Source organism: Lagopus muta, chromosome 6 (genome assembly GCF_023343835.1).
Source record: "Lagopus muta isolate bLagMut1 chromosome 6, bLagMut1 primary, whole genome shotgun sequence".
NCBI classification, from domain to species: Eukaryota; Metazoa; Chordata; class Aves; order Galliformes; family Phasianidae; genus Lagopus; species Lagopus muta.
Genome location: NC_064438.1, coordinates 20498117 through 20523555, shown reverse-complemented (window position 1 = coordinate 20523555; position 25439 = coordinate 20498117). Strand labels below are relative to the sequence as shown.

General features: G+C 36.9%; 1 protein-coding gene across 16 annotated transcripts in view; it reads left to right on the top strand.

The window, feature by feature from the left end:
- LRRC4C (leucine rich repeat containing 4C) overlaps window positions 1–25439 on the top strand; it is a 470956-nt gene that overhangs the window by 278469 nt on the left and 167048 nt on the right. For 2 of the 16 annotated variants that reach the window (XM_048947524.1, XM_048947528.1), the window contains one exon: window positions 15763–15867. The exons of the other annotated variants lie outside the window; for them this stretch is intronic. The gene's annotated coding sequence lies outside the window, so the exon portion shown is untranslated. The remainder of the gene's footprint in view (window positions 1–15762; window positions 15868–25439) is intronic. 16 annotated transcript variants of the gene reach the window in all.

Genomic DNA, 25439 nt, shown 5'->3' with positions numbered 1-25439 from the left:
GAGTTTGTTTAATTAGTAGCATAATTTCTTTTAGGAGTTAATCAGGCAGATTAGAGAAAGAAGCACCCTTCTTCATTTCTCCCGAAGTATCTGTAGTATCACTTCAGTGCATTGAGGAACTGTCCATTCTCTAGCCACACTGATAAAAGGAAACAAGGATTCAGTGTGAAACTGGATGTAATTACTCTGTGTTTGTCCACATTTGCATGTGCAAAAGGATGTTAATTTTAGCACTCCTTCCATATTAACAAGCAGATGTGATCAGCAGGGGGAAAGGAATGGTTTCTCTCAGCTTTTGCATTTGCTAGCTTTTATGCATTGGAAATGTAAATGTACAAAATGTAGGAAAAATAGAAGTAAAAAATATGTAGATGTAAATTCAGGATTCACTGTGTGGATTTTGCTCAAGAAACAACCTGTGCTTCCTAAATACTGTTAACATTTTTACAAGTAACATGAATGCAAGATTGAAGAGTATTACATTTCTTTACAACTGCGTTTTTTACTTTTGTTTTGTAAATACAGTTCAGATCTCCTACCTTGGCCAGACTAACTCAATTTTCTCTGACTTTTTATGTTGACAGAGAAAAGGTCCTCTTTTTGGAATAATTGGGTTGCTCCGAATGAAAAGCTAAGTATGAAGGGAAAAGACAAATGCACAAGTTTTTTCATGGTGCGGACTGTGGTTAATGGCTTTTAGATATCATGCTGTCAAAGTCGATCCAAATATAAGGAAGGGAGAGATGAATGTTAGCAACATCTGATCTGGAGCTGATCAATCTGTGTTTTATTTGTGCAAGGTGTCTTCAGTCCTTTTCCCATTTCTGTTGCTCCGGAGGGAGCTTAGAAGTTTTCTTCCTCTGAGCTTAGTGTTGATGATGTAAAATATTTTTTACTTATTTTTTCCTTTGTATTTATAGAGAAAAATGAGCATGATTTTAAAAGCTCCAAGGTTCTGCACACAACAAAAAGTCATTTCTCTCTTCTTGCTGCTGCTGCTTGAAAGAAGGGTTACCAGCTTTGAGGTGGAAAGTAGGATTAATGTGGCTTAATGCACAAACAACTTGAATTACATGAAATATTTCATTTTAGTGTTTTGGGTTTTGTTGGTTTTTTTTTTTTTTTTTTTTTTTAAGATTTTGAACATCATGGAGAACAGTATTGGATAATACCTTTTTCAATATATTTTTAGCTTCCCTTTACTTTCAGATATGAGGAAATTCTTCTATCACATGCACCAGTAATACTACTCTTTTATTTTTGGTGGTAGATAGTGGTAGCATAAAATACATGCTTTGAAAAACTCACTGTATAGCAGGGAGTTTTTCCAGCTTTGGAATTCTGTGTTATATGGTGCCAATATCCTTATGGCTGAGAGCTGCAAGATTTTTACTGCTTACCTCAGAAAACTGGCATTAGCAAATTAGTTCATATGTCAGGATCTCCTTAGAGATTCTCAGTTCCCTGTTAGATGATGTGCCTGAAAGTGCTGCTCCTCAATCTGGTGATGTTTGCTTCATGGCTCCTTCTGCAGAGATGCGTGTTGCTCTGTAGTACCCACTTGATGAACAGTTCTGCTACCTAGGATCTCTTCGTGGACAGGAGACAAAGTGGCTTCAATGGACTGAAGAGCTCCCTGGAAAAGCACCCATTCTTGACAGTAATAAAGGCTGTCCAGGAAACAGTTCATTTACTTACGTATTGTTAAATTTAGGTGAGACATATCCAACACTGGGAGGCAAAATTCAGTACTCGCTTCCATATTGGTTTGGTCAGTGGAATCCTTACTACTGTCTGCTCTGAGAAAAAGGCACTAAACAGCACAGTCATGTAGGAACAAACAAAGTTCAGGTGGTAGTGAGGCACAAATATTTTCAAATATTTTTTAATATCTTGAGAAAAAATAGAGGTTATTTTTGACTTTCTTATAGTTGATTGGATGTTGCAGATCTAAGCCAGCTGAAAATATATATAATACATTTTAAAAATTAAAACTACGTGGAATTTAAAATGTTTGACCACAGTTTAGCTGTACAGATGGAACTGACAGCAAGTTTCTCAGAACTTCTTCAGCAAATGCATTGCAGATCTGTTCTGATCTTAGAGTTGCCCATTTAATCATTTTTTGCTGGTATTGCCAAGTTTTAAATTGACTGTTGACAGTGATTTCTTTGAACATCGGGGTGGTATGCACTGTGCTGAGATCCACCAAACTTTTTTCAAATAAAAAGTGAGAACATCCCTACTCTTTACTCCTCCACACACTGCTCTTAATATAGGAATTGTATTCACATCAAAGCTGTCAGAAGGTTTCTGTGATCTCATTAGCTATACTTATTTCTACCTACAGAATAAGTGAATCATCAACAGAAACAGCGCTAAAGACCAACTGGTAAGACTCACATGGCTATATGTATATCTGTGCTTAGAATAGATATCTTCCCCAGACTGTAGTTTCAAGTTGCTAAAATCAATATCACTGCAGACTCAGAAAGGGTTAAAGTCATTTCTGAGATTAATTTATTTCTAAAGTCTTTAACATGGAAAGAAAATTGTTAAACTCTTTAATGAGTAGTGTTTTTAATTTCATGTGACATATGAGAAGAGAACCTTTCTATTTACAGAACAGTGAGTAGTGAACCAAAAATATACTTTTTGGTTGTAGGTTTTTTTCTTTGTTTATGTAGTTAAAACATTCATTTTATGGCTGTGTGTAGTAAATTAGATAGATGGTACCCAAAATAAATTACCTGAGTGAATTCAGCCAATTTAAATGCTTCTGAATATAAACATGCACTGTAGGGGAGTGAAATCAAAGGAAATGGGAAAATGAAGAGATTGGTCAAGGCTGGAAGCTAGATGATGAATAAGTGATGTAGAGATATTGATGGTGAATAATAGCAGGCATGAAAGCTATAGTGGAAAAAGTAATAGAATTATGATGTCTACATACTGGTTAGTTGTGCTGCCTGAGGATAACTTTAGAAGCTAGTGGAAAGAGAGTATGGTCACTGGAATCTGAAATCTATAATAAGCGGCCACTTATTTCTAGAGGAGCTGGATTCACAGAGTGCATCTGTCAGAAAGTAGAGTCAAGTATTTCTGAATGTTGTGGGCTCTCATCCAGGAAAACCTGGATGTGTAAGAGGTGTAGAAAAGAGAAGGCTGGGAATTCATAGTTGATTAGCCAGGCATGGAATTTTTCTAATTCTGTGTATTTTTATTTTTATTTTTTACAGTTAAGGGGTAAGAGCACTACATAGTCGATATAGTGATGTTTACTCAGCTGATCAGGAGTATAAAGGGAAGGAAAGCATAAAACTGTTCTGTTTCTCATTCAGTGAAATATAGATGCCCTGTTCTAAAAATATTCTTTGCACAAGGCAGCTTTCTATGTCATTGCCACATGCAGCTCCTGTGTGCCCATGGAGAATTGATCTAGTGAGTAAATGTCTGGTATTGTGGTTTAACCTAGCAGGCAGCTCAGCACCATACAGCCCACTTCACTTGCTCACCTCTGTGGGATGGGAGAGAGAACTGGATAAAAAGGTAAAACTCATGGGTTGAGGTGATGACACTTCTGTAGGTAAGAAAAGGAGGAAATAATAATAATAATAATGTGTACAAAATGAGTGATTCACATGCAATTGCTCACCAGTCCCCAGCCAGTCATTGAGCAATGGAAGACCCACCCCCCCACTCCCCACCCCCCCCCCCCGCCATCTTTTCACAGTTTTGTTGTTAAGCAATGCCATATGGTTTGGGATAACCCTTTGGAAAGGTGGAGTCAGCTGTCCTTGTTAGGTCCCCTTCCAGCTCCTTGTGCATCCCAAGCCTCCATGCTGACAAAGTAGCATGAAAAACTAAGAAGTCCTTAACTTTGTGTAATCACTTCTCAGAAACAAAATATCAGTGTATTATTAACATTATTCTTTTCCTAAATCCGAGCCATAGCACAATAGCAGCTTCTAGGGAAAAGGTTAACTCTATTCCAACTGAAACTAGGACATCCAACCAGTGAAAACTAATCTTCAGCCTGAACACAAACATGCACGTGTTCTAGAGTGCAAGAGAAGCAGCTTTTACTGACATAGCTTTCACAGGAGTTTGTGTCTATCTTCTCTTAAAAAACCCTCTACTCACAAGCATACATTAGGCAATTAATTATACCTAAGTTAATGGCCAAGATTCAGGCAAAAACAGTTCTGCCATTTCTTTTGCTTGAAGGAGAGATGCTTCCAGTCCCATCTTCTCCTTACAGCTGGGAATGAGGAAGGGTGCTACCTCTGATCTTTTACCTTAGAAAAAATGGTTCAACTGCTTAGATGTCATTTAGATTGATATGTATACCCAGCTGAGGTCAGTAAAATACCACTGGTGCAGTGTGTCACAGGGATGCTCTGATAGGTTAAAAAAAAAAATTAGCAACTACTTCTTCCATTAACTTGTTTGTTAAATGTTGTGATTTTTTTTCAGCAGAGAATTATCTTTTCCTTTTTTAGCGATAAATTTAGACCAGTTTCAAGAAAAGTGATTTTATACATTATGTTCCAATATAAACAAATGATTTAATGGTTATATCATAGTAAATGGTCCTACTCTCTGCAGTAAGGTATTCCTTTTATTGCAGTTCTTGCCTATAAAATGAAAGAGTAATTTACACATGCTGTACATATACTGCACGTATACATGTACATATATTTTGTATTTTGTAAAGAGCTCTTTGCCAGGAGATACTTTACAATATAGTAATACTCTTTTAGCTTTATTTTTCAATGGTTCTGTTCTGGGCAAAGCCAGTGCTTGGGAATAACACTTTTTTTTTTTTTTTCTTATTGTGTAATTTATCTCAGTTATTTATCTTTTAAGTTATATTGTCAGCAGAAAGAATGTAGAACCTAGAATCACAGAATGAGACAGTGCCTATACTAATATAAATCAGTGTAGTTCTTTTGAAGGCTGAGAATCTGGCCCTTAATATCATGTAAAGTTACTGGCTTTTGATTTCCAGGAGAGATGACAGAGGAAACACAACTCTAGGTAATGTAACAGGAAGAGACAGGTTCAATATCTCTGAAAATTAGTCCTATGATTTCTTATAGGCCATAGGTGTTTATAAGTAGAAAATGAAATGCTACTTTAACCTGTATTCTGCAAGCCCACTAAGATTAGCCATAGTAAACATGGTTCTGTGTGGTGTGATATACAAGTATAATAGAAGATTATAGACAATCCTTTGTTTTTTTGGTGGTGGTTGTTTTTGTTGTGTGTGTTGTTGTTTTATTGTAAAAATGTTTGCTTCCAAGTATGCTTCTTTCTGTTATGATTCTTCAGAATTCCCAATTTTTGAAAATAAGTTGATTAATCTGGTGAAGAAATACAGTGCACTAGGATTGATAAAAGAGACTGAGTAATGTCTGAAATGCTTGGGGAAACTGAGTAAGGTAATTGTTGCAAGTATCCAGCGAAGCTTTAAATAAACAATTACCTTCCAGTAGAGAGTAAACAAAGGCTAAAAAACTATTTTGGAACTTAGTCCTTTATTGTTCAGGCAAGTAGCATTAACAAATGTCAGATCCAATTGAATTTTGCCTGTGCTATGATCTGTCCATCCTCGAGGCACACATTGCCCATGAAGGTGACAGAATGACAATTGTTTTCTCCAACGTCAAGGAGTTTTGAGACACATTGGGAATCATACTAATTCAATCTTAGTAATGTCAAGATTATCCCTAAAAATGAAGTGCTAGGCTAAAACCAGATTGCAGATTGTATTACTGTGTATGGATGTTTGGATGGAAAAAAACACATGGGGCAAAAGTCAAAAACCTGAAGTAATGTAAACTTCTGTTACACTTGACATTTGAGCTTTTCCAGTGAGTTCTTTGTATAGAAGTCCATTCTTGGGCATTACTGTCACTTCTGTTTTCGCTATGGAACGTTAACTCTGTTTTCATTGCTCACATCTAGCAGTGATCAGATGAAGCGTGGCACATCCAAGCCGATAACCTATCATATCCTTTCTTTTAAATACGGTCATATACGCATCTTTTAGTACTGTCCTTTTCCTGCTGACTCTTACTGTTAAAATGCTGGTTCTTCCATGAAGAAGAAAAAATATCACCGTTTATTTTTCTTTGTTGCTGAAATATTTAATAATGTTGTGGCGAAATGATGAGGCTGATCAATGAGGCTGGATCTTAACAGGCTTTAAGGCAGCTTAAGAGTCACAGCCATCATCTGCTATGGAAGTTGATCAGTCCTTCAGGAGTGTGTTTTGTTTAGGATTAAGTGAATTACAGAAAGGATGTAATCCTGCCACCCAATCTGGGGTGGGCTGACAGTAAAAAGCATTGCCAAAGCATTGGGTGATGCAGTAAGTTATTCTGCTGATTATCTGTCCCGGGGTATATGACAGTAGTATGAGATATCAGTGGTATTTTCACATGACTTACTGTCAAGAGAGATTTCCTTAATGTTACAGCCCAACAAAAACTGTGGAGACAAATAATGTTTTGCAAGACAAAAAAAAAAAAAGTGTGGCAGCTAGAAAAGAATGTGCATAGCAAAACAGATACAGGCTGGATTGTTGACAGGGCAACATGAGACTGAAATAACAGGAAAACTGATCTGCTTTGGGATGCAGTTAAATCATTTAATTACAGAAAGGTATTAGATGTTTTACCTTACTCTCTAATGTGCTGCAAATTGTCTGCTATTATATCAAGTTTTCAATTAATAGCTTTTAGTATCTTTAAGGTGAGGTGAGAGACGATGCTAGAATAGAAAGAGCAGTTCTCAATGCATTTTAAGTGTTATAGTATTTTCTGGTTCATAGGCCTATCGTATATCTAATAGTGTTGGTGACAACATTTAAGGGAGGAGTAAGGGAGTCCGATAAGAAAAGCAAAGGAGACTGTGATGAGAGCAGAGAGAGAAAGAAAAGTATGGAGACTGTAAAATGAAGAATATACTTACTGTGTAAGTATATTAAATTTTTGGTAATGCTGACTTTTCAGGACCCCCTGAGTCTCCTGAAGAAGAGAGGACAAAATTATAAGCAGGTTGTACAGACAGACTCATGAAGACAAGTGGGATTTAAGCCATTGGGCACATGACTTGGTATTCCAAAGTTTAGTTTATGAGAATACAATGAATAAACTAAGGATATGTGAAATAAGCTTGTATTTATTCTGTATTTCTTCTTTGGAGGATCGTGTGATAGGTGATTTTGAAAAGCTGCAAATTTGCATCAGACCTTTCATACCTGAAATCACTAATGTACTGGGACTTTCTGATGTCCCCTGGAGGGTCATTCATCTTCTGAATTGCACGATTCTTCATGCAGATATGTTGCATTTCAAGATTTAGAAGCAGTCAAGTGCATGAATTTCACTAAATTCCATATACTGTGTTGAAAATTATCCAGAATACTTTATATTAAAATTCAAGATTCTTACAGCACACCTTCCTGCTGAAAATTAAACTCACTTGCACATTAGGAAAGATGCCAATGCAATCATAATAGAAGGCTGAAATGCTGCAATGATAAAGTAGCTCTTTTTCTGCCTTACCTGGCATACATTCAGCACCCCACTTTCATTCAAACATTGTAGCCCATTTGATAAGACTCTTGAGAGTAATAAAAAATTATGCATTATGAGCCTGATTTGTCAGAGAGAGATATGATGTGCACAGGGAACCTGGTACGAAATAACCATAGGCGCTTCAGATCATGCGTATCACAGTTGTGGAAATTTGGTTCTTATGCAAGAGTATTTCTGACTGAAGAACCTGCTAACAATGTCTCTTCAAGAAATGTCATGGGAATATGTTTCTTGTTTGGATGTTTGCCAGACAAAACGGCAGATTAAGGAACAGCCAGTCCTCCCATTGTCATCTGCTAAATTAAACATACTGAATTTTGTTCATGAAGCAGCGTCATCTGTGTCAAAATCATGTAGCATGTCATTTTTCTGTGCACTCAGGCTGATTGATTAGTTTGCAGTGGTTCTAAGTGTATTTCCATTAAATAGTTTGTACAGCTGATTACTTTTGAAGTGATTTTTTTATTGAAAAAAGTCATTGAGAAGATAGATAAATTAATAATGTAATTATGCCAGATAGGTGCAGATGGAAAAAAAAAAAAAATTGTTCTGTTCTGAAGCTTTTGCTGTAGAAACAAATGAAAACATAATCCTACTTTTTTTTTTTTTTTTTTTGAGGAAGAACAAAACTCGAGTATGTTTTCAAGGAATGCCCAATAAAACAAAATTACATGGAAAACAGACAAAAGCTGAGATAAAGGGTCCAGAGGAGGGCGACTAAGATGATCAAGGGGCTGGAGCACCTCCCCTATGAGGACAGGCTGAGGGAGTTGGGCTTGTTCAGCCTGGAGAAGAGAAGGCTGCGGGGTGACCTCATTGCAGCCTATCAATACCTGAAGGGAACCTACACCCAGGAGGGGAGTAAACTCTTCAAAAGGGCTGACAACAGCAGGACTAGGGGAAATGGTTTTAAGTTGAAGGAGGGAAGATTTAGGTTAGATGTTAGGGGGAAGTTCTTTACTAGGAGAGTGGTTAGGCCCTGGAACGGGCTGCCCAGGGAGGTTGTGGATGCCCCGTCCTTGGACGTGTTTAAGGCCAGGTTGGACGGGGTCCTGGGCAACCTGATCTGAATGTGTATGTTGGTGGCCCTGCTAGGCAGGGGGGTTGGAACTACATGATCCTTGGGGTCCCTTCCAACCCGGGTGATTCTGTGGTGATTCTGTGGTGATTCTGTGGTGATTCTGTGGTGATTCTGTGGTGATTCTGTGGTGATTCTGTGGTGATTCTGTGGTGATTCTGTGGTGATTCTGTGGTGATTCTGTGGTGATTCTGTGGTGATTCTGTGGTGATTCTGTGGTGATTCTGTGGTGATTCTGTGGTGATTCTGTGGTGATTCTGTGGTGATTCTGTGGTGATTCTGTGGTGATTCTGTGGTGATTCTGTGGTGATTCTGTGGTATGCATTTCATTTGAGCTAGAACTGTGCTTTTGTATCAGGAAGATTTACAGTTTTTAAAATACTTGAAATTGATTTCAGAACAGGGATGGAGGTTGAAAGCAAAAATCAAACTGAACTTGATTCAAGTTTTCTATTCTACTTCAGTTTTACTGTTTTTTAATTTGAGCCCCAGTTTGAAGCTATATTCCTTAGGCATTTTTTTCCAATATTTAATTGGGGATAAAACTGCAATAGATGCAGTGGCTTATAAGTACTGCTGAGCTATTAAAAATTGCCCTGTAGACATGATTGTCGTTATTTGCCTCTTTGTTAGTGTCCCATTATATAGGTACTCAAAAAGAGGGCAGACTTGGCTTTTCCATTGTATAAAGCTTTTGTACTGGAGAAAATGAAGAAAAATCTCTCTGTCCTTACTGCTTTTCTTCTGAAAAATAAGTCTCTGTTTTACAAGGAAAAGAAACTACTGATTTTTGTCTTTGCTTCTGTTGTGTGTTAGTGTTCATATCAAATGTATCCTCTGACTGCTGTCTTTATGTAAGAAATTTTGCACGCCTACATAAGTATTTATTGCATGACTTGACATATATTGGACAAATATTTGTCATATAATGGGCAAATATTGCTTCTGCCTAATTGAAAAGAAAGTGTATTTTACATAATTAAAGGAAATATACAGTTTATATGCATGCATACATAGGTTGCTCTGAAAATAATGCCTCCTAGTTATTTTCCTGGAAGCTACAATAGATACAATGAGCACAATACACTATTTGATAGAGAAAAATCTACTTGTGGAACTTTCATTTAGAATTTAGCTATACAAACAATAACAGCTGCTTGTAGATGCAAAGTCTTGAGCTTATATAATGGCAAAGTCTAGATGCTCATGGTTTCCAATCTGATTCATGAATTAGATATGAGTTTTGCTTGAGAATTCTTCTCATAGAGAAGACCCATATAACTGAGACTACGAAGCTCTTGATAAAGCATGTCTGGAAGCCCCACAGTGGATTAGTGCTATTTTACAATTGAAGTACAATGTACACTGTCTTCCACCTTCGGCTGTGTTTTTTCAGAGTTCTGAGAGAAAATAATTGACTTGACTTAGAAGTATCTCCAGGAAGCTCTGGTATGGGCATGTAAGGTGTGAGAATAGCTTGGGATAAAATCTGTGTGTCAGATGCTTATGCTGTACCCCAGTGGGAAATCCTATAGCCTTCAGTAGAGTTTGAGAGATTTTAAGTGAATGATGGATTTAACTTTTATGTTGTATGCTCAGACACCTTGTAATTAGGACTGCAGAACAAAAACGTGCAGATTTATATCAAATATACCTGATTTAGCTGACATGTGTAGAGCTGGTCTTGAATGTTTTCATAGATTAAATCATCTTCTGTTTTTAATATGAACTCTCCCCTTGATCATCAGAGTTTAGAAGCAATCAAATAATGTACTCCCTTCACAGTATACTGAGAGAGCGTTTTTAAATGTGAAATGGATTTCTTTGTATTAAAACAGTGATCAGTTGGCTTAGTATAGTCTCAGAGTTTGAATATAAGATCACTTGGGTTTTTCTGGGAAAGTGACGGCAACAAATCTGCCCACTGTATTTAAAACCTGTCTTGTAGGTGTACGTGCACTGAAGTGTAAAAGTTATACATGCAAATGTGCGTATTGTGTGTGAATGTTTACCCATACTTTATTACTGTTGTCTTCAATAGCTAAATCTCTGCACAAGTGACAATTATGACTTCCTAGGTATTTTTGTAGCATCTAGCATTAAAGGTGATGTGATGTTACAGTAGTTGTATTTAAAATAATTATTGTTGGTGAATATTTTCATTCATGATTTTGAAGTGGCAATTAGTTGTGTTGTGTTTACAATTAGAGGAAATTAATGTCTGTTTAACTTTTGAAATGTTCATATGTGTTTTTTGCATGAGGTATGTCTTTTACATAAGGTATTTTGGGTGAGGTGCAACACAGGATGATTGCAAAAAAAAAGGTTGGTTTAAAAAAAAGAGAAAACTATACTTCATTCATTAAACAAACAAATGGTTATTAGGAGAATGAAAGAATTATAATTCGGAATCTGTGTATGAATTTGATCAGGTGCTAAGAGGAATGCTGGGCAAACAAGATGCATTTTAAGAATAGTTTCCTCCAATTTTATATGAATCTCAAGATTTTAATATAATTTCTCATTTTAAATTTGGACAAAACATAAATTTTCATGACTTTTTTTCAACACTTAAAAATCATTAAGAAAATTTCTCAACTGTTTTTCAGATAAATACAGACAAGAGTTTTCTTTAGCTGTTTGTTACCCAATACGGTCAAGATTCAGAAGCTTACATATGTATACAACTGTTTTTTAAAGCTTGTTTTCGAAATCTCTCTTCTTGTGGAGACAACAATTGTATTTCTTCCCAAGCAAAATTTCATCTTCAATTTTTCTAAAGAGCAGTTTAACTATAATGAACGTAAACCATGTTGTTCTCATCCAGAAGACATCTTGAAATACACCTTTGACCTGAATGGTCATTAATGTGATGCTGATGTCTTTTTAGTGACCAGTAGCAGATTATTATGGAAAGAGAAGAAAAAAAAAAACTCTGATAGATGATTTATCCCCCTTGTGGTAAGGGGCACATGTGGGGCTGTTTTCAAACAGCTGCTTCTTGTTTGGAAAGTCTTAGAGTTCAGTAGTGGCTGGAAATGTAGGTATACATAATATGTATGCTAGAAAAAGGAGTTATCATGGGGATAACATTAGCAAAGGAAAAATCCATTGTGTAAAGTCTACTAATAAAATTTTATAGTCTCTTGTGTTCAAGAACTGTATTTTGTAATAATTCTTTAATTGAGCTTAGATTTCAGATGAGCACCAGCTGTGCTTACTTGTCTGAAAATTGCGTTTAGTTCCTTGTAATACTGGTTCTTTGGTCACTCAGACTATTGGATTGTTTTTTTTTTAATATACTTTTGTTTCTTTGTTCATAAAGATAGGGGCAGTGTATTTTAATGTTAATACTTCCCTTTAGTTTTACAGCAGAATAAGACAGCCAATATTTGGAAAGGAGGTGTAACTAAAATTTACCATAATGTTAATTAACCGGCCATAATTTCTTTTCTTTTCCTCATAGGTAATTAAATAAACAACCATTAAATAGTGGGTTCTCTTGGATATTCTAGTTTCTTTAGTACTACCTGCTAGATTTGCTGTGTCTTGATTAATCAAGATAGCTTCTTGAAGTTAAAAATGTTAATTTAACTCACTTGATCTTCTGCTTCATTTATGCCTTCAGTGGTGTCATTTAGAAGAAAATGCTTCATCAAGCAGTAGTGCTTCAATCATAAATGGTTGTGATAGCAGAAGCATTAGAAGTCACATGATCCAAAGCCTCTCTCAGTCATTAGCATCTAATTTTCTAAAGGGGACCAGTCATTAGCTTTTCTTAGTTCATTTCAAACAAGCAAAATAGTCCCTTACTTTCATATAGGCATTTTTATTCCTTGAAAATACTTACAGTCTGTCGGTATAACCCTCAGATATACTTTCAGCTCTAGGCTGGAACAAAGTGTCATGCTTAAAGGCTCAAAATTTCTTACTTTTTCTAGATGATAGCTCTATAGAGAGGATTGCCTCCTGTAATGAGAAAGCAATCTTTTCTAACAGCCACCTCCAAGCTATACCTGTGCTGAAAATCTGCAGTCTCTGCGTGTCTTGGAGAAATTGATACAAAATAACTATTTGCTTTCTTATGGTATTTTTCAGCTTAGAAAATATCTGAAGGTCTTAATTGTTAATTAAGTTGACTTCTAAAAGCCTGTTGGCAATTTGTTGTCTTATTTTTCAACTTTACCTGTGATTAGCTAACATATACCTGAGAAATATCAGACGTTACATTTACATTGTATGTGGCTACAGAATAATTCTGGACACTCAATATTTTGTGTTGTCCTCTTTTATAAATGCACTAATATGCTTGTCCAGCACATGTGACAAGTGATGGAATGTGATCCAAGAATGCTCATTACCAGCTATCTTGTGAGATGATGAGCTCACACTCTCCAGCTTCTGTGTCAATTAAATAGGGAGAAATCTGAATAAAACTCCCTGAGCTTAATTGTAGTAACAATTAATCTAACAATACTGTTAATCAAATTCCTCATTTATGTTTATTATCAGTAGCCCATAGAGGGAAGAGTAGCTCTTGTCTGTGGTTTGCGTTAGTCTGCAAATTCAGCTCTTAGGATGTAACAGTCTGCCTAGATTTTATTTCCTTTTTTTTTTTTTTTTTATTCCCCTTTCCTTCTCTTCCCTCCCCCCCCTGCCCCCATGCTACTCATGCAGATTAATACACCTCAGAGGAGACAAGAATGTTATCTGCTAAACTACTCTGGCTCAACTTCAAATCCCAACTTCACTGGGCATCCTGTGATTTACACTCACAGGCACTACAGCAGCTCGGGGATCAATTCGGTTGCGCTATCGTCAAAGGCATATGCAAAATGTGCTTTTATGTGTCCTTGATACCATCTGAGACAGATAAACACCTGGTAATATTTCTGACACTAGGGCAGCTGTGTTTCATACTCCAGTGAGCAAATGGCAATTTGGAATTTATTCCCAATTATTTTACTCTTATCACCACACTCTTCTGTTCAGTTTTGCTACTTACTATGGCGAATCTTGATCTTCGCAGTATTTTTAGAAGAAATAGGTCAAATTAAAAACTTACTCTGCTAGTCCTTCTGGAGCAAGTGATATTTGATTCAATTTTAACACCAGTAACCTCATCTGGGGGAATATAACTTAGCTATTGTCTTCAGAGTCTTGAAATTTAATGAAGTAGCAATGAGACCTGATTTTACATTAATAGTAAGTACAATAGCTTCCAAAATTCTGAAATTCTTTGCTGGTTCTTCTGTATATAAAGCAGAAGTATAAAACATACATTTTTTTTTTTTATCAGTATCATTCTATTTCTATATTGAGATATAGATTTATGTCATGAATTGGGAACTTATCTGTAAGCAGTTAGTGAATACCATTTGAGACATACTCAATCCACTGTTATGATTTTGCCATATACATTTAGAAAACAGGTTACATATCTGAGATAGAAGAAGCAAAGAAGGTACAAGCTTGGAAGCTGTTGCCAAAATAGAACAATGGCTTGATTGTATGCGAACTATTTTTATGTAGATTAAATGCAGAGAATGAATGTCTAAACGGGGAAAAGAGTCTTTCAAAAAAGGGAAAGGTGTTCTTGATGTTGGAATCTTAAACTCCAGTAGTTAATGTTTGCTTAGCTGGCCAAGAGAAAGACCGAAGAAACAAAAGAGGAGATAAGGAGATGTGTTAAGAGTAGGATTAACTGCAGCTAATAAGGAAAACTACAAAGGTTGGAGAAGACTTTGATCTGACAACTCATGCGTAAAATAAGAATGGTATCATAATGCCATAGTTAGCTAAATTGCTGTAAGGAAAATGAGGCAAGAAATAGCATGCAAGAAGTTGGTATTTTATCTTGATGAGTAAAAAGTGTGTTTTAAAAGTTCGAAGTGCTTAGTTTTAAAAAATGTTTACAAATCTATTGCTCTATCCTAGTTTCAGCTGTGAGAGAAATGATTTTGTCTTCATACTCTCTGGCATGATGCTATGTTTTCGTTGTGGAAGAAAAGAATGCTGATAACACACTTATATTTTAGTTATTGAGAGCAGTGCTATACAGAGCCAGATGTGTTTCAACTACTTGTGAAAGAAACTGGAAGGGGATAGAACCAGGACAGCTCATCTGAAGTGGCCAAGGGATAATCCATGCCACACAACATTATGCAAAAAAATTTTAAAACTGTATATATAGTAATAGTAATTGACATTACTACTTTTTTTTTTTTCACTTTTCTGTGTTACTAAATTTTTATCTCAACCGTCAAGTTCTACTTCAGTTGTTTTTTTCCAGTTTTCTCTACTATCCCATTGGGAAGGAAGTTAGTTTGTGAACAGCTGTATGATAGCTGCTTGCCAGGTTTTACTACAACAACCTCTTTCCTTGAGCTATCTTTTCTGCCGTAAGGTTTATAATGTAAATGCTATGCTCGAAACACAGATCTGTAACTCAGGAAAAGCAGGATGTCTAAACTGGGAAAGTCTTTTGGTTCATCTTGTAGAGTTCTGTCATTATTTTGTAGCTGGGAACCTCTGCAGACTGAATTTGAAACTGTTTCATGAAATCACCTTTAGGTTGGTGAATGTTCAAGAAATCACAACAAGGCATTTTTGAGTTTTCTTAGGGATCACATTTCCTGGGTGCACAGTACTGGGCAGCCAGTCCTGCGTGTTCTCCCAGGCATGTGGAACTGGGGCTAGAACAGAAGTCAAGCAGTTGTTTAGTAGCTCAGTCTCATCTGTTCCTAGGCTAAAATTGTGGATGAAGCTGGATAAAACTTTCTACTTCAAGAAAGACCACCTTGGTATTTCAGGAAAACCATTGTGCCTCAGGAGTATAATTATTTTCTGCTTTTACCCTGTTTTGTTTTGTGGCTAGTTGGATCTGAGTACAACTTGCTGAAGTTCATAGAATAACAGTAACTTTGCTAGAACTGTCAAAAATTCTTTATCGCAACACTATTTTTAAAGTTTTGGAGACCCTCTGTCTACACAGATACTCTCTGTATATTCCTACAAGATAAAAAAAAATTTCCCTTCGCTCTTTAAGGGAGATGTATTTTTTTTTTTTTTTTTTAGTCTAATGGAAATGTTGATGTTTATGAAGAAATGGAAAGGAAGAAGGCATCTCTAAAAGCGCTTGCCCAACAATATTGTGTCAAGAATTGTAATCACGACAGATAGGTAGGATAAAGATTTCTGAAATGGTTACTGTGTCTTCAGATATTTCTATTGATTTCCTTCAGGTTAAGGGTGCACATAACTGCTGAACTTCTGCAATAAAATACTGTCTCTAATTTTCTTCGTCCACTTTTGATGCTTAATCTTGTTTCCATTAAGGACAGTGTTAGCTCTGCTCAGTCGAAGTTGTGTGGTCTCTTGAAGATACTACGTTTTGTCCCAGTTCTGGCTGCCTTTCTTCTGATTATGATCTGATTCCTATAAAATAAGTTGCTGTCAGTCTACAGGAAAGATGCCAAGTATTATGCTAATTAACAGAATGCATTTTTTGCTCATTCTAAAAAAAGAATAATTGAAAAATGATCTGCAAGTGTTTCTGCAGGTGTTAATATATTTTTCTCATCTTTTCAGAGTCATTACCAGGCATACTATGAATGAATTCACAGCAAAATTAATAAAACTTAAGAATTTACTCATTTACATGTGAATAGGTCCAGATACTGGGAGTGAGTAAAATAGCACCAGATGCTTATCTGTGACATACCTTTTTTTTTGATCCAGTAATACAATTTAGGTCCAATTGTTCCTACCTAAAAAGTAAATGAAGCCTGAAAACAATGAAAAGTATGTTCTTGTTTCAAGGCTGTTCTTTCATCTGACTTATTATACTGCCATCAACTTCAAATCATACAAAAGCTAGCTGCCCTTTTCATACAGAAGTAAGATAAGTGAGTATTTAATGAAGGTTTACAAAAAAAAAAAAAGCAGTAATGTCATTAAAACATTTGTGCCAGTATCTATTGCATACAGTAGCACAGTAGATGTACGTGTACATATTTAACAGCACATGAATTAAAGAAAATGCAGCTATATTCTTAACACAACATAGACAATAATGTTAGCTCTGTTTCTGGGGAATCTCCAGTTTTCAGAACTGAATAGTTGCATATGTTTAGATGTACCTGATCTTGAAGCAGCAGTTTTCTGAGATATTGTATGGTGTACACCATACCAAGGTTGGAAAAGACCTTCAAGATCATCCAGAGGGGCCATGTCCCTCAACACAAAATCCAAATGTTCCCGGAACACCTCCAGGGTTGGTGACTCCACCACCTCCCTGGACAGCCCATTCCAGTGGTTGACTACTTTTTCCTAATGTCCAGCCTAAATCTCCCCTGGCACAGCTTGAAGCCATTTGCTGTAGTTCTATCACTAGTTACATGAGAGAAGAGGCTGACCCCCAGCTCCCTTCAGGTAGTTATAGAGAGCAATAAGGTCTCATCTGAGCCTCCTCTTCTCCAGACTGAATGTCACGGATTTGACCAGATCAATCTATGTCCGTGACAGGGGCGACAGGCCTCTACCCTCCCCCCCCCCCCCCACCCCAGTCCCACAAAATGGGAAGGAAGGAAGGGAGGAAAAGAACAGCGGCAACAATCTATGGAGGAAAACTTATTTTACTATAATATCGGAATACAAGATAACACAATAGATACAATTTAATTGCAATTGAGATTAATAAATCAGACAAGATGAGAGAGAGAGAGTTCCCGGGACCGATTCAAACCTGAAAAGCTTGGAACGGCTAGGAAAGCACCCTCCAGCACCCACTGCAAGGCAGCAAGAGCGCGCCCCCCCCCCACCCGGAAGGGCCAGATCCCGTGACTGCTGTAATGTACAGGGATAGGTAGCTGGGATTGGGGCAGTGACACTTTAATGCCCCGTACACTACATGATGTTTTGATGTGGAATACTGAAACCCAAAAACAAAAACGAAAAACATAGAACCATGACACTGAACAATCCCAGGTCCTTCAGCTGCTCATTGTAAGCCTGTGCTCCAGACCCCTCACCAGCTTTGTCACTCTTCTTTGAACCCACTCCAGGGCCTTAATGTCTTTCTTGCAGCAAGAGACCCAAAACTGGATGCAGAACTTGAGGTGTGGCCTCACCAGATCTGAATACAGGAGGACAATCACTTCTCTGTTCCTGCTGGCAGCACTGTTCCTGATGCAAGTCAAGATGCCTTTGGCCTTCTTAGCCACATAGGCACACTGTTGGCTCATATTCAGCCAAGCATCAATCAATACCCCCAGATCCATTTCCTCTACGTGGTCTTCCAGCCACTCTGCCCCAAGCCTGTAGCGTCGCCTGGGGTTGTTATGGCCAAACTGAGGGACCTGGCATTTGGCCTTGTTGAAACTTATCCCATTGGTTTCAGCCTAGCTATCCAGCCTGTCCAGATCCCTCTATAGGGCCTTGCTATACCCAGTCAGATCAACACTTCCAGCCAACGTGGTGTCATCTGTAAACTTACTGAGGGTGTGCTCAATGACCTCATCTGCTGCTCTTTATCTGACAGTGAGAAAGAGCCTTCACAGTGATGGTGATTGTCATAAAGATGGCATACCATATGCAGTTTACATTCTAGAAACCAATGAGAGTAAGACTTTACATTGACATCTTAGCATTTATTATACTTAGTAAATAATAAATATTTAGCTAAGAATCAAACTGAATTTTCAGTAATACTATTAGAGTTCTATTTGCTTGTGAGCTTGGGTTGAAATCTTCAGCTAACATTGCCATCAAATTACATAATTTCTGGTTATAGCAGTTTTCTACTATGTGAGTAATTACTTTTGTCCCTTGCCAGTATCTGGAGGAGCTGAACTGAAATAATCTTAGCTACATGTACCTCTGTGTGTATCTTTCAAAAAATACTTGATGTAAAACTTGTAGCTGCTTATGCATTTAGTACATTCTCTCTGCTAATATTAAATGGTAATGTATATAGGGAAAAGTAGTTTGGGAAGTGAAGTTTAGAAATTTCAAATCACTTTTTTTCCCCAGCCTGATAAACATTAATCAGTATTCACCCATCTGTTTCTTTGCATTTCCTGCTTCTCTACATACGGCAATATGACTGCCTGTCAGTGTGGAGGCTGGCAGGCCATTCTGGGGTCCTTTCTGCAAATGTGTTACAAAAACATTGAATTTTTTTTTCTTTATAGTTATAGAGGTTGGCTTTGAGAAAGCTTAACTCCAAGTATGGAAATATGAGCAAAATCCAGTGCAATTTCTTTAATTCCCTCTATTTTAACAGTTTATGAGAAGCATGCCAGGAAAATATGAGGTATATTTTTGCAAGGGTGTAGATTATGAGTCAAGGAGCTGATTAAAAGGCCAACAACCATCCAAGCTGTTGCTGAGGTCAACGCAGGATTAAGAGCACTTTGTTATATGCATAGTGCAGACATGTCCAGGCATATGGTAACTCCATAAGCTTGAGTACTCCTGATTCTTGTCCTGTTTTTGGAAAAACTTTTCTGTTTTGTAGATGGAAAGATGGATAAGTAAGACAATGGTTGATATTTGATCTTTGGGGGGGTCTATGTGTGCTTTTCTGAATCCTAACCAAACCCTGACTTTCTGTCCAACTTCATTTTTTTCCTATCTATAACCCTTACAATCTTCAATATGTTAATTATACTATGAACAAGAAAGGTCTTAATAATGTTGTTGCATAAATGAGGAAATACAAGGCAAACTGAATTCTAGATCCCTAAGAGTAAAACTTTTACACTTGGGATAGCAGTCAAGCTACCTGTATAAGTGTAGAGTATCTTAAATTGCACCAGGGAGGTGTTAGACGTTTGGAAAAATTGTTCTCAGAATGAGTGAGATATTGGAACAAGGTGCCCAAGGAGGTGATGAGTTCATTATCTTTGAGGGTGCTCAAGATAGGGTTAGATGTTGCAATAAGTGACATGGTCTAGAGCGGTCTCAGGCATGGGCTGATCATTGGTCTAGATGATCACTAAATGTAGTGGTCTTTCCAACCTTAATGGCTCCATGATTCTATGATTCTCTATATGATCTATTGGTACAGTAACTATAGTTATGATGAAAATAATTATGATAGAGGAACTATAAATGCCTTCCAATCTGGAAACAGATATACTGGAAATTAATTGTTTCTTTCACAAACGGAAGAGAGTTCTTACGTTCTCTGAAAAGACAGAAGGAAGAAGAGGCACCAGCCCAAACCTCCTGTAAGCCTAATGAATGTTAATAAAGGGGAAAACCTCTCTCCTCTATACAGGCTACACAGATAAGTTGTGGATGCCTCATCACGGGAGGTATCCAAGGCCAGGTTGGATGGAGCCCTGGGTAGCCTGACCGGGTGGATGGAAACCTTGTACGTGACAGATGAGTTGGAACTAGATGATTAAGATCTTTTTCAACCTAAGCCATTCTATGATCTGGGCTAGGCTTTTGAAATTTATTTAAAATGGAAGAAAGTTTTTGAACTAGAATTTATTAATTGCTTAGTTGAAAAGCATATTGTATACAGAAATTCTGAGTCATAGTTACTCTATTGCTCTGGTTCCTAACCTGGAAGCAGACCTTGAGAACTTAGGAATCAAGTCAAATATGCTAATGTGCTCATTCATTGCAATAGACAAGAATCCTACCTTGCTCAAAACTGATGAAAACTAGTTTTTCTTCTATTGGAATATGAAGCAGAAAAAAAACACAAATAACTTACACGGTAAAGGGAAATAATACAGCTTGTGCTAAAATATCAAGTGATCACTTCTTGAAAATTTCACTCTTTATTACTATGAATTTTGTTACTGTAAGTCTAATATGCCAAGTGACATGCATTGCAGCTGTGCTTTAGCCAAGAGACCAAGGCAGACAGGGTGAGTATAGTAAGCCATTGCAAATAAGCAATGCAAACAAGATCTGCGAGTAATAAGCTATAGTCTAACCTATGGAGTAACAGCTGAGAGAACAATACTTGAATCTGTTGGAAAGGTGTAACACAAAATCATTGTAGACTTATCAGACTGCCAGCCTGACCCAACCTTGGCTATACCTAATTCCAGAGACAGGGGAATGGATGTTGGCCACAGTGTGTAGAAACAGAGTACCTGAATTGGAAATGATGTTCTTGGGAGCTGCCCAAGAGCCGAACAGTGACACTGGTTGGAAAGATGTTCAGATTTCTCTGGGCATGGCTACCCACTGACATTGGTATCATAGTTAGCGTGGGTTTCAATTAACTGTATGTGAAAAGTTTTTCCTGGAATTTTTCTTGCTATGACCACATTTAATTTTGTGATATCTTATTTGCAATCTTTGAGATTCAGGTAATCTACCTACCAGTGCACAGTATGGTGGTTCAAGATTTTGTATATGCAGTAGAAGAGAATTACATAGGTGAACTGTGAAGGTGAATCTAACAGTCTAGGTGACTGTAAATATTGAGGACTGTATGGGTCCTCCAGGTTGAGGCTGTTTATTTTTCTAAATGGCTTCTTCAATTACTCTTTTGAAAATAAGAAGTGACAGAGCAATAGCAGTATGCTGAAATCTAATAAAGCTAATTCTCAGAGAAATATTTTTTTTTTGTTTGTTTTAAAAAAGAACTACCTTTGATTTCTTGACCTTTTAGCTGTGCATTTGTTTGGTCATTTATTTTCATACATCAGTAGTTTACAATGCAAAAGTTGCAGCGTATGAGGACATGCGGGCATGTGATTATTTAACACCTGCAGAAAAAAGATTTCCTTTCAGTTATGATGTTTTGCTAAGGTAAACAGCATGTTCTGAAGAGAATTTCATATGCAAAAGACTGTGCAGTGAATTAAAGCCAATGTGTTTCTGAGACAACGGAACTGAAAATTTTATCTTGGAAAGTTTGAGGTAGGAAAGAAAAGGGCAAGGGAATAGGAGGAAAAGAGGAAAGAGATGAGTTCTGTGTGTGGATGCATAGAAGAGTGATGGCTTTTCTCAGATTAAATGTAATTAATGGGAGATTTGTACCTTCTGTAAAAAGAATTAATTATGTGAAGTTTCAGGGGCTGACTTAACCTCGTAAGAATAAATTTTCCATCTTAATGATTTATAATATTTTTCAGAGAAAATAATAAAACATTTTGTGTAAGTTGGACATAAGAACTATGGATTAGCTCTTAGGATCATGTTCTGTGTCACCACCTGAATACTGATTGATTCATGTATGTTGTTACTACCAGGTGCAAAGATAATCTGTGTACCTGAGGATTTTTTAATTGATGGATAGAAGTTTTCAGCAGGAGATTTTTCCATTACCTCTGGTGGCTCATTTCTTCTTGTAACCACTGTGGAAGGCAACACTGTCTTCTGATGTGTTTGCCTTGCTTTGAGCAGGCATTTGCTTAATATCCCAAAGCATTCTTTGAAAGTTTGCACTTATCTCTGGAGCTTTTCAAAATATTTGTCTGCAGGGTGAGTCGAACATATGGAGAAAGAAGATATCTATCCCAGAACAATCTAAATACTGCAGTTCTTGTACAAAGTGGGAAGTTGTCTACTGCCAGGGCCCCAGACACATTTCGCCCTGTTATCTTTTGTCTGGGGGTCCAAAGCCAGTACAGCCAGTAGCTGCCTTCTTCCATGCTGGCCTTGGTGGGAGGCTCTAGGCAGCTCTGCTGGGCGGCCAGAGCAGGCCAGGGCTCCTTGTTAGCACCTTGTGCATTATAATGCAGTCTTCCACATGCGAGGTAAACACCTTTAACATTTGTTGACTTTGTTGTTGTTTGTTGTTTGTTTTTTTTTTTTTTTTTTTGGCGAAGTATTGTCAGATGACTTTACTGTCATTCCTTCTGAAACTGTTTTACTCTGCTTTTGATTTAATGAATAGTTATTTTTAGTGAGTCTAGGAAACCTGTGTCGAACACATTAGTCTGTTTTAGAAAACATTTAGATAATTTAATGAGTGAACCACAAACACCCTAGGAAACTCTTCTGAGTACATATTGAAACAAGATATATGCATCAACCAAGGTACCAGAAAATGTTGAGTGAACTATTTCATGTGTATGACATAGTTCTATATATCAGATATATAAATGTGGAAGCAGTTGGTGATAACTCAGAGCTTTCTGTAAGTGTTTGGGAATTTTTACCAAGTGGCAAAAAAATATTGCTATTTCTGGATATTTTATATCAGAATTTGCAAATGGAGTTTTGTGTGGATGCAGATGAACACAGTCTGAAAATTGGATTTGAGCAGTACAGAACAGAATTAGCTGAATGAATTATTTCTTCTAATGAAGTAATTGAAACTCTTCTTAAGGTAGCATAGGTTACTCATACCACACTTTCCCTCCAAAGATAACTCTCAAAGCTATGAAGAATATCTTTATTAGTTTGGCTTTAACTCAGAGCCCAAAGGGTCTTTTACTTAGCACTTTAAGAAATTCCAGAGGGTCCTGTATGTTTACATAATGCTGACAATCTGTAAGCCTCACAGGCCTTTCTTTCTAAATTAAATAAAAATTCCAGTTCAAACTATGCAAATGAGCTTTGTCATTCTCCACCCTGAGTTGCCTCTTAGCTTTTTATCATGGAGAGTATGATTTGGTTAGTGTAGTGATTTTTCCACAAGGAACCTGTTTTGCAAATGAAAACTAAGAGAAGTAAATACAGATGAGAAAACAACCCATGGCGTAGTACCACTGTCTATTTTCTCCTCAGAGAATGACAATAGCATTGACAACTGTAAATGTGAAATCATTTTAAATATCCACCATTGAAGGTGTATTTCTGATCACAAGTGTGGTTTTGGTAGCTTATCCTAAATGCTAACTTTTACAGCTAATTGCAAAAATAAGATCAGATAACGTATTTTCCAGAAATAATGTAGAGTTGAGTGGCAGAAATTTCAGAAGTCTTTCTTTGGATTTACTCATCAGAAAAGAAATTTTGTGGAAAATGTTTTGTGGAAAATGTAGTGTTAACTCCAGCCAGCAGAGTCTGATTCTTGCTAGCAAAAGAATGGATGTTACAGTCTGTGGCTTTTTGATGAGTATATGAAGTGAAATAAACAGTAAGAATGGCCTACGTCTATTATGTACAAGATGTGTACAGAGTGGCTAGTGCCCTTTTGAAGTACCCAAGTAATGGTGTATCTCACTGCCACAAATCCATGGTTTTCATCATGGAAAAAAAAAAATCAAATTTATGCACTTTCCATTCTCCAAATTAAAAAATAAATCAATAACTGTTTAATTTTACATCTATGAAGATAGCAAGTCTTTCCCTATCAGAACTTCTTCAAATTTGAACATAGCTTAACAACTTGTAATTTGTTAGGGATCTAAATGTAATTCAGTTGGGACAAGGCCTCACTAATCTATCTGGCTTCTCAACCAAGAAGACAGCACTTCATCAAGAACATTACAGTTACAATTGATCTCCTTACACAGAAGAAAAAATAATCTTTCATTTAGAGACTGCATCAAGCAGGTATTACAAAAATAGAAGATATAGTTGTAGATTAGATTCGGATCTGGAAGCAATGAAAAACACCACCGTAGATGATGTACAGACTTTCAGAAAAGTAATGTAAATGTGTATGAGAAGCTTGGGAGTTAGTTTAATGTATAATGATCTATTATTGCAAATGGAATAGTGTACATTGAAGTGCAAGGAAGGGAAAAAAAGAATAAATGTAAACGCTGTTATAGTGGGACAAGTGGCTGAAATCTGTAAAATATGTGAGATTAATGCAGGAGAAAAAAAAGATGTAATGGAGATACAGTAATCTCATGTGGCTGAGATGAAAGAAAACCACAGCATTATCAGTAAGAAAGGAGGGAAAGTACTGGAAGTAAGAACAGAATTTACTTTCTCTAGACAGTTTTAGTATATACCTACAGAACGGCTTCCAAAATGAGAACATCTGTGTGAACAAAACAAAAATCCACATATTTTTTCAATTTTTCATTTCATCTAGTGAGTGAAGACTTTTCTTCACTCAGGTGGAAAACAGACAGTTTCTGTCCTCCAGGGACCTAGCTCAGCTTTTTTGAAGCTTGTGTGTGAACTGTATGTGTAGACTGTGACCTGAGGGTGGATGCAGCCTGACTGCTTGGAAATACAGCTATGTTTAGTTGTTTTTTGGTAAGCTGTGCTGTAGATGTTTTGACTATTCATATTCAACAAAGTACAAATAGTTTTCCTACTTTTAAAAATAATTGCTGTGTGTAGCTACCTAACCAAGTCGACCATGAAAGGTGAACAAGTTCAGTGAATAATAAAAATCTTGAGTTGGCACAGCCTCAGGAAATACTCCTGATGTCTTTTTCTTTAGTCTCCTTAGTAGATTTATGTAGCTATCCTAAATGATGTGGTACAGAATACTGAAAAAACTGTGGGTAAGAGATCTGCAGTCTTGGAGATGTCTGAACAAGAATCTGTATGTATTTGTGTGCACTTGCACTAGCATACACCTTGCCTGGGGAAACTTAAAGCTTCCATGAGGCATGTTATTTTACTTACGATACAGCGGTACATACATATATGGGTAAAAGACACATCTCAGGTCATTCTAATACCTACAATTCCTCTCTTGCTTAGTGTTTTCAAAGTAAACTGGGAAAAATCTGTAAGTCTAACTAAAAATGGCTGTTAAAATTACTAAGAAGCCTGAACAAAGAGGTAAAAATAGAAAACATCATAAGAACAAACTTGTGTGGATATCCACGTCTGTTTATTCCAGTGCCACTTCTGTACCTTTT